We start from the raw sequence: 14437 nt of genomic DNA, 5'->3' as shown, positions 1-14437 counted from the left end.
CCATATTCACGCACCGTACTTAAGCTTTTCTTAATTTTTATAAGCGTGATGGCGGCAGTTGTATGACATTGTGACGTCTTTATAATTCTAAAATAGATGCTATGGTAAACAACTGCTCCAGCACAAGTACTGCAACACAAATTAGTGCGCCTAATAACTTGCTCCAGTAAATAGGAGTTACTTACAAGAAAGTTTCAACCTGTACGAAAAATAACAAATTGGTGATAAGAGCCTTCATTAGTTGCGCAGATCTTTTTACATGTATTGTTTGCTTTGTAATAAGGAAATGTGGTTCTACCTTGAGCAAACAATTCTCCTTTTTTACTGACTCGAGAGACAGAGAAGGAAACAATGAGAGAGAAACGCGTGTATGTTGCCAATCTCGAGTACAATTAATCCATGGCTTCGTTTTAGAATATGGCATTTATGATGCATCTCACAGAAGCCTCAAATGTCAGCCGATTCCTTTCAACGAACTCAGGCAACAGAAGAATTTATTGCGTGGTTATTGCCGGTCAGTGCGCAAACTGTCAATGGTACATACTTTCAAATAACACGGTTTCGTTCTAAGTCACGAGAAACAGAAACATTTAGAGCAATTATCTTCGCCTTTCAAGATTAAACCGTTTCGTAGCAGCCATGACACTGCTAGAAAGGAAATACTTGCAAGTAATTTAATACAAAATGGATGTTTCGTCTTTCACTTTTCGCAGGACATTCATTTTTAATTCGTAACGATGGACATTCCCAATTTTTTGTTACGCCGTTCACTATCATGCAACGACTTGAATAGTAAATACATTAACTAGTGTCCATGGCTTGGAGTAACTCTTGTAAGCAGTTCTGTGGCATTAATCTCTCATATTGCTAGTCCATGAATGGCGACCAACGGATCTACTTCACAATTCAATTTCCTCTCTCCTCTTTTGCAGTTTACTGTCCGGGCGATTATTTAGATTCTGTTATATCTCAGTCTCTATGGCCTACAATCAAACAATGGAAAATCCAGGATGGAATGTAACAATATGAAAGAAGGAAAGTTGCTACTCAGCATCTCCGCTATATGGTGAGTAGCAATTTTCCTTCTCTAGTTTTGTCCTTATGACCTACGTAACATGTCACCGGCGGCCTTGGGAAGTCGATAGAATGCTTAACTAAAGCGTTCCTGTCCTTTGACTTATTTGTCCGGACACGTTACACATATTTTTCGTTGCTTTGTTTTATTCTTTAGGGATGTCACGAAGGTACAAATCAAATGAGAGATTTCCATCTCTAATGAAAAAAAAAAAAAGGCCAGCCGAATCGACTTGAATATGGTTCAAAATAATATTCAGTCTAGTGAATTCGCAATTGATATTACCCTCTAAAAATTATAGTTCCGTAATTTAAACTTGTAATTATGTAAGAGGTATGAATATTTGCTGGCATATTACTTCCAGAAAGAGTGAAGGTGGTGAACGTATAACAGAAGCCTTGGGAACTTATTGGATCGCTCATTGAACAGGCCAGACTGATTGTCAGACAGCAGGGTAACAAAACAACGTACGTGCCGCGTTTACGACCTACATAAATTATGGCGAGAGATAGCTGGATATTGATAATTTAGTTATGGCCAGAAATTATGTATGTGTATAGGCGGTCGAAGCGAACTCTATAAGCTAATGTTTAGAGATTGTACGAAGATACTTTCCGACTTCTTGGATATACACTGAAACTCGTGGTAACGAGATAATTTTCTATCAAGTTATACATGTTTCATGTCTCCTTGACTGTGACAGATGTGTTGTAGATGGATTAGTTTTGTGCAGGTAATTACTATACACCAACTTCTGACGCATGTTTCGTAATACGACACACGACTGCCGAAACCGTAAAGGAGCAACTGTCATATCTTTCCATCTCCATCTACATCTACATCATACTCGGCAAACCAACTAATTATGTGAAGCGGAGCGTACTTTTGGCCCGCTCGCGAATGGCGCGTAGGAAAAAAGAATGATTGTCGGCAATCCTCTGTTTTGGTTCTCATTTCTCGAATTTTCTCGTAGAGATCATTGCAAGAGATGTAATATGTTGTTTGACTCTTCCCGGAATGTGGTCTCTCGAAATTTCAATAGCAAACCGCTTCGTGGTGCGCGGCTGCCAATGGAGGTTGTTGAGCATGTCGGTCACACACTGATGCAGGCTAAACGATCCCTTGGCGAAACGCGTCGCTCTTAGTTAGATCTTCTCTATCTCTTTTATCAGTCCTAACTGTAAGTATCCAATACTGATAAACAATAGTCAAGAATCGGTCGAATAATCGCCTTATAAGCCACTTCATTTTTGGATGAGTTACACTTCCTTAAGATTTTTCCTATGAATTTCAGTCTGGCATCCGATTTTCCTAATGTTGTTTTATATTTTCATCTAACTTACGGTAACTCTGAATAGTTACTCCGAGATAATTTGCGACAGATACTGTTTCCAGCAGTTTTTCTTCAATAATGTAGTTGTACAGTAGTGCTTTTTTCCTATGGTACATTTGTTTACGTTCAGAGTCAACTGCCAGAGCCTGTGCCATTTTTCAATCCTCCGCAGGACATTCTGTCAGTCGATGCTGTCTTCTGTTGTTGCTACTTTATTATAGACAACCGCATCATCTACAAACAGTCTTAAAGAGCAACCAAAGCTTTCTGCTAGATCATTTACATACGTTCCAAACAGTAACGGTCATATCTAACTTGCTGGTGGTACTCTTCGACCATAACATTCTGTACAGCAACGAGTGGTCTAACGTGACAACATCTGCGTTATGTCTGCCAGTTAGCACATCTTCAGGACAACTTTTGACAACGAAAGCCACGAGTATCTACACCAGTGTCGTAAACTAAGGCCTTGTACACATGATAGCGTTGCAACGCGCGTTATGGGCAGCGCGTTACAGCGCGCGCTGTTGAAAAACAATAAACCGTTGACTGCGTACACATGCAACGCGAGCTTCGAAATGACGCCACGTCGTAACGCGCGTCTCGAAGGTTCCCCGAGGATCGCGCGTCCGCCTCGCGCCTCGACTTCCTAGTAGTGGATTTGGGTGTACACATGCATTCAGTCTAGCGCGCGCTTTGGTGCTCTCATCATGGAGGATCGTACGTTTGACACTGAGATCTTCATTGAAGAAGTGAAAAGTCGTCCTGTGATATGGGATATGGGAAGTGCGGGCTACAAGAACAGAATATTAAAAAGATCAGCGTGGCAGCAATTGGTTGATTTGTTTGCTGAAGAGGGTTGTTCAGAGGAACAGAAGAAAAGTCTTGGTAAGATGCAACTTTAATATTAAGGTTAAACTACACATTAGATTAGTACAGTTACACATAAGTAACTGTTTTACCTTGTGACTCTAAATTTAGTCGTAAGTTAAAGCAGTTACTATTTAATAGCATTACTTATAATAGAGCATAATGCAAATAATTATGTGTAAAATTGAATAATTAACATCCAAATAAACATTTGTATATGTAACTACTGACAAAGCCTATTTGGATGTAATATCTGTCAAAGGTAACTAAAGCTATTTATTTATGTTATCTTAATTTTATTTACAGAAAGTTGTTAACATGATGTCTATTACAAATAGTATATAATATCTAATCAATATCTACAGAGAAATGCATGACAGAAAAATATTTAATTGTTCATAATTACACTTTATTGTACTAATGGGCAATGTAATGTTGTATTATTAACATATACTTGTCTCATAAGTGTTCGCAATTGCACTCTTGTTTACACAATTTTATCTTGCCATGGTAGCTTGCCTTCGCTGATGAAGTAACGAGCAAATCTGTCCCTTTCTTCTTTTGCATACGTGTTGGACCGTGGAGAAGTTACTCCAGACAAGTCAACGAATGGCGCATTATGAAATGTATCTTCATACTTGTACCCATCTCGTTGTCGTACATAGTTACGCAACACACAACATGCCAAAATTATACTTTCTGCAAGTTCTAAACTGACATTTAGAGGCCTATGAAATATTCTCCATTTGTTTGCCATAATACCGAAGGTACATTCAATATACCTGCGAGATCTTGACAATCGGTAGTTTAAAACTCTTTTAATATGAGACAATAATTTTCCAACGTATGGACACATGATGTGTTTCGACAGACCGAACGCATCATCTGATACAAAAACATGAGGCAATGGTATAATGTCAACATTTGAAATTGGTTTTGCCTGTAGAATATTCAATGTACCTTCTATGAGTCTTTTGTAAAATTTTGATTCCTGGAAAACTGATGAACCGTTGCTTTTGCCATAGGCACCAACATCCACAAACAAAAAACGGTAGTTAGCATCACAAACAGCTAGTAGTACAATTGAATGAAAATGTTTGTAGTTGTAAAAAAGGGACCCTGAATCAGTGGGTTGCACAATGCGAACATGTTTACAGTCCAGTGCTCCAAGGCAGTTAGGAAAGTTGGCACACTTTAGAAAGTCGTTACGAACTTGTTCCCACTTGTCTTCTGTCATAGGCGGTATACAAATTTTTTTCAATTTGTTCCATATTACTGTACAAACTTGACGGATTATGTTCCCTATGGTTGACTTTCCTACTCTGTAACTGTAATGAAGTTCAGCAAAAGAACATCCTGTGCCAGATACCTGGGAAAAACATGTTAATTTTTTACTGTGTTAATTGACTACAAAGTTTACAAACTTTTTTTAGGAACTACTTTGCAAAAGAGATGGAAGAGTCTGCGTGACAATTTTGCCAGAGAATTAAAAAGAAGGAAGACCAAGATATGAGGATCTGGAGCAAGCAGCTCTACTCCTTATATATATTTCTCACGGCTCCAATTTTTAGAAAATACAGTAAGTAATAAGGAGACTACCAGTAATCTTAATGACCATGGCCAGGACACAGTCATCTTGGAGGGGGAGGAAACAGCTATTGACGATTTGAACAGGCCTGAACAAAGTGCCGAAAACCCAGTAAGTAGGAAAAAAATTTAAGTTAAATCCAATTGATAAACTTTTTCGGACATTTTAAACAAAAGTATTTTGCTAAGAGAACAAAGAGAAATGGAAAAAAATAACGAAGATGAGGAAGATGAGGACAAACTGTTTTGTCTTTCTCTGTACAAGGAACTGAAGAAAGTGCCTGAACACGGTAAAATTAGAACGAAAATGCAGTTACTTGAAACAATACAAAGAGCCCTAGATTTCTACAACGCAACTGCGATTAATGAAGCACGTGGACCTGTGCACTACCAACAGTTCTCCAGTATGCAACATGGCCAAGTATACCCAGGTGCTTTTCCAGCCCAAGCTTCTCAGTTTCCACAAGTACCGGTCACCTCACAAGCGGGGTCTGAACATCAACACACAATATGGCCAGGTACACTCAGGAGCTTTTCCAACACATGCAACTCAGACCCCACGACGACCACAAGAGGCCGCCTCCCCTGCAGATAGTGCACTTCTCTACAAAGTTCTGAAATATTGGATTTGTACTAAAACTGAAGGATTTTCTTTACTTTAAGAAAGAATAAAAATTTTAAATTGATGTCTTGTCAATTTTTTATTTTATATACAATAATTTATACCGTACATGTAATATCAGTTTATAAATAAACTTACCTCAATGTGATTACAAGTTTCTCTTCTGATGAAATACTATCCCTAACGTAGTTCCCACTAGGTGACAGGTCATCATGAACTATGTTCAATAACTCGTCAAAGGACGCAATCGACATTCTTAAGTAATTAAAAAACTTTGGCCCATGTTTTCTTAGATTTGGGTACAGAGTTACAAAAGATCCGTGAGTTAATTTGTCACTGTCTTTGCCTTCGTCTCCGTTCTTAAGCCTGCGGTGCATAATCCAAAGACATGCTGCCTCTTCAACTTCCATGGCTAAACTGGATTTTAACGCGGCGTCAACGCCACTTTCTCTGACGCGCGTTGCAACGCGCGATGCAACGCTATCAAGTGTACATAGCCTAAGCTACTGATATCGGAGTAGAAAAAAAGTTCCCTGACGTCTGATCTGTGACACTTGATCTGGTTCTGTATTACGTCAAAATCTACAGGGTGTTTCAAAAATGACCGGTATATTTGAAACGGCAATAAAAACTAAACGAGCAGCGATAGAAATACACCGTTTGTTGCAATATGCTTGGGACAACAGTACATTTTCAGGCAGACAAACTTTCGAAATTACAGTAGTTACAATTTTCAACAACAGATGGCGCTGCGGTCTGGGAAACTCTATAGTACGATATTTTCCACATATCCACCATGCGTAGCAATAATATGGCGTAGTCTCTGAATGAAATTACCCGAAACCTTTGACAACGTGTCTGGCGGAATGGCTTCACATGCAGATGAGATGTACTGCTTCAGCTGTTCAATTGTTTCTGGATTCTGGCGGTACACCTGGTCTTTCAAGTGTCCCCACAGAAAGAAGTCACAGGGGTTCATGTCTGGCGAATAGGGAGGCCAATCCACGCCGCCTCCTATATGTTTCGGATAGCCCAAAGCAATCACACGATCATCGAAATATTCATTCAGGAAATTAAAGACGTCGGCCGTGCGATGTGGCCGGGCACCATCTTGCATAAACCACGAGGTGTTCGCAGTGTCGTCTAAGGCAGTTTGTACCGCCACAAATTCACGAAGAATGTCCAGATAGCGTGATGCAGTAATCGTTTCGGATCTGAAAAATGGGCCAATGATTCCTTTGGAAGAAATGGCGGCCCAGACCAGTACTTTTTGAGGATGCAGGGACGATGGGACTGCAACATGGGGCTTTTCGGTTCCCCATATGCACCAGTTCTGTTTATTGACGAAGCCGTCCAGGTAAAAATAAGCTTCGTCAGTAAACCAAATGCTGCCCACATGCATATCGCCGTCATCAATCCTGTGCACTATATCGTTAGCGAATGTCTCTCGTGCAGCAATGGTAGTGGCGCTGAGGGGTTGCCGCGTTTGAATTTTGTATGGATAGAGGTGTAAACTCTGGCGCATGAGACGATACGTGGACGTTGGCGTCATTTGGACCGCAGCTGCAACACGGCGAACGGAAACCCGAGGCCGCTGTTGGATCACCTGCTGCACTAGCTGCGCGTTGCCCTCTGTGGTTGCCGTACGCGGTCGCCCTACCTTTCCAGCACGTTCATCCGTCACGTTCCCAGTCCGTTGAAATTTTTCAAACAGATCCTTTATTGTATCGCTTTTCGTTCCTTTGCTTACATTAAACCTCCGTTGAAAACTTCGTCTTGTTGCAACAACACCGTGTTCTAGGCGGTGGAATTCCAACACCAGAAAAATCCTCTGTTCTAAGGAATAAACCATGTTGTCTACAGCACACTTGCACGTTGTGAACAGCACACGCTTACAGCAGAAAGACGACGTACAGAATGGCGCACCCACAGACTGCGTTGTCTTCTATATCTTTCACGTCACTTGCAGCGCCACCTGTTGTTGAAAATTGTAACTACTGTAATTTCGAAAGTTTGTCCGCCTGAAAATGTACTGTTGTCCCAAGCATATTGCAACAAACGGTGTATTTCTATCGCTGCTCGTTTAGTTTTTATTGCCGTTTCAAATATACCGGTCATTTTTGAAACACCCAGTACATGGATAGTTAGAAACTCCTGATGGAACGGGACACTGTATTGCTCACTAACCAACTCTGCAGGAAGGTGTTATTTTACAGTTTTAAATTACAACGTAATCCTGATAGAGGAGAAAAAACCAATTTTTTCCATTCACTAATAGTATGCTCCAAATACCGACGCTACAATCAAAGTTATATATGAAGTTAAAACTTTCAAACGTTCCGTTACCAAATTCCGCTAAGCCCTCTTCTGTACGAATGATGCCGGCCTGGGTGGCCGAGCGGTTCTAGGCGCTACAATCTGGAACCGCGCGACTGCTACGGTCGCAGGTTCGAATCCTGCCTCGGGCATGGATGTTTGTGATGTCCTTAGGTTAGTTAGGTTTAAGTAGTTCTAAGTTCTAGGGGACTTACGACCTCAGCAGTTGAGTCCCATAGTGCTCAGAGCCATTTGAACCATTTTTTCGTACGAATGATACAAGAGTCGTTTTACATCAGAGGAAACTACTTAAAACACTAATATAAGTGAGCCGTGCGCGGCTGACGGTCATGCCGTTTATTGCTCGTCATCTTGTTTTTGTAGTTGTGTCGCCTCTTTCTTTTAATTCGATTTACTGGCGTCATTAGTTTGCTGGTTTGCTTGCAGCAGCAGCGCTTATCGATAAGGGCACTGTCGTACCATCTCTGGAGCGACCGCTAGTATTTCTGGGTCGTCGTGTGTCTGGAGTTCAGTCGGGGAAGGAGCGCCAGTGAGGCGCGGACAGCCAGTACTTGCCGACCGCTGGCCACACACATGAACTGTTGGACGAAAGGAGATTGGAGCGGGAACGACCGCTGGTTGGTCGTCTCATTCGGCGACGTGTATTTGATCTTTTGATCGTTTCTGGGCCTCGTCAGTTGGTCATCTTGCCGGACGTGGATCGGATACATCCTCGTAAAGAGATATCATCGCCGATGGGCAAGAGTTACCTCTGCATGGTTGGGTCCAAACCAGTGTCTCCGGGTCGTCGTGGTCCGAGTTGCGAACGGACATCAAAGGAGTCGGGGCGCAGCGCTAGTGAGGTCCGGACAGCCAGTACTCGCCGACCGCTGGCCACACACATGAACTGTCCGACGGAAGGAGACTGGAGCGGGAACGACCGTTGGTGGGTCGTGTAGTCGGTCGTCTCATCGAGCGACGTGTATTTGGTCGCCGACCGCCTATAGAAGCTCTGGGTTTGTGTGACTTGTCATTTCTCCTTGTTATTCCACGGTGATTGGTTTTAGGATTGTCAGAGTTCTTCGTGCAGGTGTTTACGTGGAACTGTGTGTAGCTTCTGTGATTTCCGCTGAGCAGATGAATGCTGTCTGCGTACTGGAGTAGTAGCCAGTCGGTCGGTTACGACAGAGCAGCGAGGAAGTCTCAGCTGCGTGAGGTGAAGGGAATTGGTTAGATTGTTGGTTGGTTCGTCGGCCGTCCCTAGGTTGTGCTGCCACCCGATTATTTAGTGTTACACTTGGCTGCCTGTCTCACCTAAACTGTTGTTAAGAGTTTCCTCCCCAGGCCGACCGTTGGGACATTTCCGAACACCGCTGTTTTGCTGTTTGTGATCGTGATTTTCTTTGCCGCAACTACCGTGCCACGCCTTTAGCCGTGTATTAATTTTGTCTGTTCTATGTTCAGTACATGCCCTTCAGCCGAACCTTATGTGAAGTATTTTAAAATTAGGCCTTCAGCCGTGTTTTATTTAAAATTCTTGTTTGCTCTGAATTTAGGCCTTCAGCCACGTTTTGTTTTAAAAATTTGTGGCTTTCAACCGAATGTGTAAATTCCTGTCTGTAAGGTTTCTCTTTAATTATCTTGAATTCTTAAAATGGCCTTCAGCCGTCCAGCGTAAATTCTTACCTTAAGGTTTGACTTTAACTACGTTGAATAATTGTTTGGGCCTTCAGGCGTGAAGATATTTCAAGTTTTCTCAAGATGGCTTTCTGTTGTACTGTGTAAATGCTTGTCTTTAAAGGTTACCTCTTATTATTTTCAAATATTATTGGGCCTTTAGCAGAGAAATTGGTTCAAATGGCTCTGAGCACTATGGGACTCAACTGCTGAGGTCATTAGTCCCCTAGAACTTAGAACTAGTTAAACCTAACTAACCTAAGGACATCACAAACATCCATGCCCGAGGCAGGATTCGAACCTGCGACCGTAGCGGTCTTGCGGTTCCAGACTGCAGCGCCTTTAACCGCACGGCCACTTCGGCCGGCAGCAGAGAAATTGTTTCAAGTTTTCCTTAATATGGCTTTTAATCGAAAATTGTAAATGCTTGCCTTTTAAAGAAATCCTTTGGTCATCTGGCATATTACTTGGGCCTTCAGCCGAGAAGGTATTTCAAATTTACTTAAGTAAGGCCTTCAGCCATTTGTCTAAATCCTTGTGTTCTAAAATGAGTTATTTAAACCCTTTGTTATTGAGCAGTTACTTGTGTGCTTAGCCTTGAACTGATCCTTGTTGTTTTAAAGAGGAATGTGTTTGTGTTTTAAAGGCAATAAAGTTGTGTGTTCTTGTGTAACTAACAGTAACTGGTCTTGGGCCCTTTCCACAACCTCATCCGCTCTGTCCTTCGAAAGCAGATTTCAACAAGGTCGTGTTAAAAATTAATACTTTCGTATTTTTTGTGTGAAATCTGTTAAAGTTTTTATATAAAACAAACTCTATTAACGTCTACGTCTTTATTCTTCATGGTTAGATATTTATTTCTTACAATAGACACGGCGGCGAACGCATTTCCCCAAGACACCAGTTTCTTGATAGCGTTACCGTCGAATGTTTGACTTTGTTGACGGAGACTCAACCTCAGCTCTGCTAGCAGCACTTCATCACTGTCACAGTGAAGTCCTGGAAGTCGTTCTATAAGCTTTGGAAACAGATGAAAATCGGACGAGCCAAATCGGCATTGTATGGAGGACGGTCGACCCACGGTGTAGGATTGTTACAGATGTCGCACAGTACTGATGCCAATATAATCATCACCGTACACAGCTCTCATTCTTCTATGGATTTCAATTGGAGGGATGTTTCTACGCTTTACAGCACGCTGTTTCCCACGCACCGACATAAGTACATTACACACCACCATGTTACATGTTACATTTTGGAGCCCTTTAGCGGCAAAGTGTTGCAGCTTGTTTTCGGTGAAGAAAGTCGACCGAGTACTGTGCTTCACATGTAATACCTTAACCGACATTGAGAACAGAATTAAAATTCGGAGACATAACATTTCAACATACCCTCGTATATCAAGGTACGAATACATTGTGGATTCATTTTATGTGTATATTTAATCATTATCATTTTTGTTGAAGTTCCTGACTTTGTGTATACTTAACATGTGTATATTACGTAACATGGAAAATCCTATACAGAAATGTGCCCCACGTAAGACATGCCACATTTCCTTCGAAAAACAAAGAAGCATCTCTACTATAAATAGCTGCTTGAGACCAACAATAGCTCGCGGTCTAGCTGGAGTCCAGACAGGGACTACACATACAGTCTACATCTACATCTACATCTATACCTATACTCTGCAAGCCACCTAGCAGTGTATGGCGGATTGTACACTGTACGTCAGTGCCACTTCCCATCCCCCTTTTTCTGTTCCAGTCATGAACAATTTGCGGGGAGAACGCTAGCTGGTAAGCCTCGGTGTGGGTTCGAATCTTTCCGATTTTGTGTTCATGGCTTTTCCGCGGATACACGAAGGAGGAAGCAATATATCTGGTGACTCTTCTCGGACTTTTAACATTAAACCAAGTAGTGATACAGAATGCCCCTTTTGCAGCTTCTACCATTGGTATTCGTTGATCATCACGCTTTGGTGCTTACTAAATGAAACTGTAACGGAACGCGCTGCTCTTCTTTGTACTTTATTTCTTCTTCGGCCCCATCTGGTACTGATCCCACATTGACGAGCAATATTGAAATATCAGTAGAAATAGATTTTTGTAAGCTAATTTGTTCGTTGCCGTACATTTCCTGAAGATTCTTCCAATGAATCTGTCTGGCATCACCAAAACTCGCAGCACCTGATGAAGATGGATGGTTCGGTCGTCGAATTTTTGAGCATAAAATGGAAACAATTTAACAGAACACTCGGATGCACATCGTTAGTCAATAGCGCAAATGTAAAGTATTACAACGTGAACACCCCGACCGAGCGCTACCAAGCAGATATTCTAGTATTTCCATGTCTATGCATTCATTAAAATTTTATCCTTATGTGAAGTTATTTTCAGTATTTTTAGTACGGAAAAGAAACCGTTCCTACTATAGATGAGAATTATGTGAGTACATTAAAGCTGATTGTGTGTATAACGTCATCGGAAATTTTCAGATGGGGATCTCAACACAGTATGCCTGGAGGATAAACACGTGTAACTTATCGCCATCTTTCGGTGTTTGGGAAAGATCAACTCATTGGAATGCGAGGGATACGAGTATGTGTTCTGGCTAACGACAAGCGCCGGGACGAAGAGGAAGAATGCAAGACCAGAGAAGGCAGTGAGGCGACGTCAGCCAATAGCCCGCTGACAAGGACCGCGCCACGACAGGAGCGCCCTCGGGTAAGAAGTGAATATAAGCGCCGCTCCTGCCAGCCGCGGCCGGACATTTGTGGAGTATTAGCACAGACTAGCAAAGAGTGCTACGATATCAGACTGTAGTGATCCATATCCACGGTAAGTAGGCTGTTTAGGTTTTTATGTTGGTAACGCCACGTAGCGCTCTGTATGAAAATCAGTGACTGTGCTGTGTGTAGTCTGTGGCTGATTTGCGTTGTTGGAATATTTGCTATTCTAGTGTTGGACAGTTGGATGTGAACAGCGCGTAGCGTTGCGTAGTTGTGGAGGTGAGCCGCCAGCAGTGGTGGATGTGGGGAGAGAGATGGCAGAATTTTGAGAACGGGCGATCTGGACGTGTGTCCATCAGAAAAAGGAAATTTGTAAAACTGGATGTCATGAACTGATATATACATTATGATTTTGGAGACTATTAAGGCAAATACAGGGTTATTACAAATGATTGAAGCGATTTCACAGCTCTACAATAACTTTATTATATATATGACGGTAGTATCTGTTCCCGAAAGAACAGTTACCGTGAATGACCATGCAGCTTTGCTAGAAATGAAATGATAATTAAATGGACACCCTAGCTGCAAACAGGCGTTGATGTACTTAATTGGGGACATGTTGAAAATGTGCACCCCGACCGGGACTCGAACCCGGGATCTCCTGCTTACATGGCAAAAGCTCTATCCATCTGAGCCACCGCGGGCACAGAGGATAGTTTGTCTGCAGGGACTTATCCCTATGCCCGAACTCGTACGGGACTTGGTAGATTAATCTGCCACGAGTAATGAGTATGATGGGCAAACATCTATTAGGCGCACTACGAATGTAGTGGTGTGGACATGTTGGGAATGTGGATCTCACGGGGAGCGTGAAAGGGATGAGTCCCTGCAGACGCACTATCCTCTGTGCCCGCGGTGGCTCAGATGGATAGAGCGTCTGCCATGTAAGCAGGAGATCCCGGGTTCGATTCCCGGTCGGGGCACACATTTTCAACATGTCCCCAATGAGGTACATCAACGCCTGTTTGCAGCTAGGGTGTCCATTTAATTATCATTTCAATAACTTTATTATTTGAGATATTTTCACAATGCTTTGCACACACATACAAAAACTCAAAAAGTTTTTTTAGGCATCCACAAATGTTCGATATGTGCCCCTTTTAGTGATTCGGCAGACATCAAGCCGATAATCAAGTTCCTCCCACACTCGGCGCAGCATGTCCCCATCAATGAGTTCGAAAGCATCGTTGATGCGAGCTCGCAGTTCCGGCACGTTTCTTGGTAGAGGAGGTTTAAACACTGAATCTTTCACATAACCCCACAGAAAGAAATCGCATGGGGTTAAGTCGGGAGAGCGTGGAGACCATGACATGAACTGCTGACCATGATCTCCACCACGACCGATTCATCGGTTTTCCAATCTCCTGTTTAAGAAATGTACATTGTTTGCTCTCTATCAAAATCTTTTTCTAACTATGCCTATCATACTTAGTGCAAAATCAAATGGCTCTGAGCACTATGGGACTCAACTGCTGTGGTCATCAGTCCCCCTATAACTTTGAACTAATTAAACCTAACTAACCTAAGGACATCACACACATCCATGCCCGAGGAAGGAATCGAACCTGCGACCGTAGCAGCAGCGCGGATCCGGACTGGAACGCCTAGAACCGCACGACCACCGCGGCCGGCGTAGTTAGTGCCTTCAGTAGTTAGAATCTTTTGTTTAGCTGGCAGTATTGGCGCTCGCTGTATTACAGTAGTTTGAGTAACGATGATTTTTGTGAGGTAAGTGATTCACGTAAGGTATAGGTCATTGTTAGTGTTAGTCAGGGCCATTCTTTTGTAGGGATTATTGAAAGTGAGCTTGCGTTGCGCTAAAAAAAAAAAGGGGGGGGGGGGGCGTGAGTTTAGTGTTGATCAGAATAAGTAAAGAGAGAAATATCTTAGTACGTTCTGTTTTCCTCAGCTGTTTGAAAATCAAATAACCTAGAGGTTTTCCAGCACTGTCATTTATAAATTTTCCAAAGGGGACTTTTCATACCATTGCTTTTCTGAACACTGTATAGGAAGGACTCGGATATATGTTGCACGTCGCCCATCGCTTGCGACACCTCTGTACATTCAAGTTAAGTATTGTCAACCTGCTTTACTGAAATAAAACTACTACTATTATTTGCTCGAATAGTTGTATAGCATTCCGAGTACGCAGCCTCTTTAAAG

At 42.3% G+C, this 14437-nt stretch overlaps 1 non-coding gene across 1 annotated transcript; it reads left to right on the top strand.

Annotated features, from left to right (window-relative positions):
- The first annotated feature begins 13122 nt into the window (after positions 1–13122).
- On the top strand, positions 13123–13197 carry Trnat-ugu (transfer RNA threonine (anticodon UGU)). Its single transcript has one exon. It is a non-coding gene; the product is annotated as a tRNA-Thr (tRNA).
- Positions 13198–14437: the final 1240 nt, after the last annotated feature.

The sequence above is a fragment of the Schistocerca serialis genome, chromosome 9 (genome assembly GCF_023864345.2).
Source record: "Schistocerca serialis cubense isolate TAMUIC-IGC-003099 chromosome 9, iqSchSeri2.2, whole genome shotgun sequence".
Taxonomy (NCBI): domain Eukaryota; kingdom Metazoa; phylum Arthropoda; class Insecta; order Orthoptera; family Acrididae; genus Schistocerca; species Schistocerca serialis.
The sequence above is the reverse complement of the archived record's forward strand: the minus strand, read 5'-3'. Positions and strand labels throughout refer to the sequence as shown.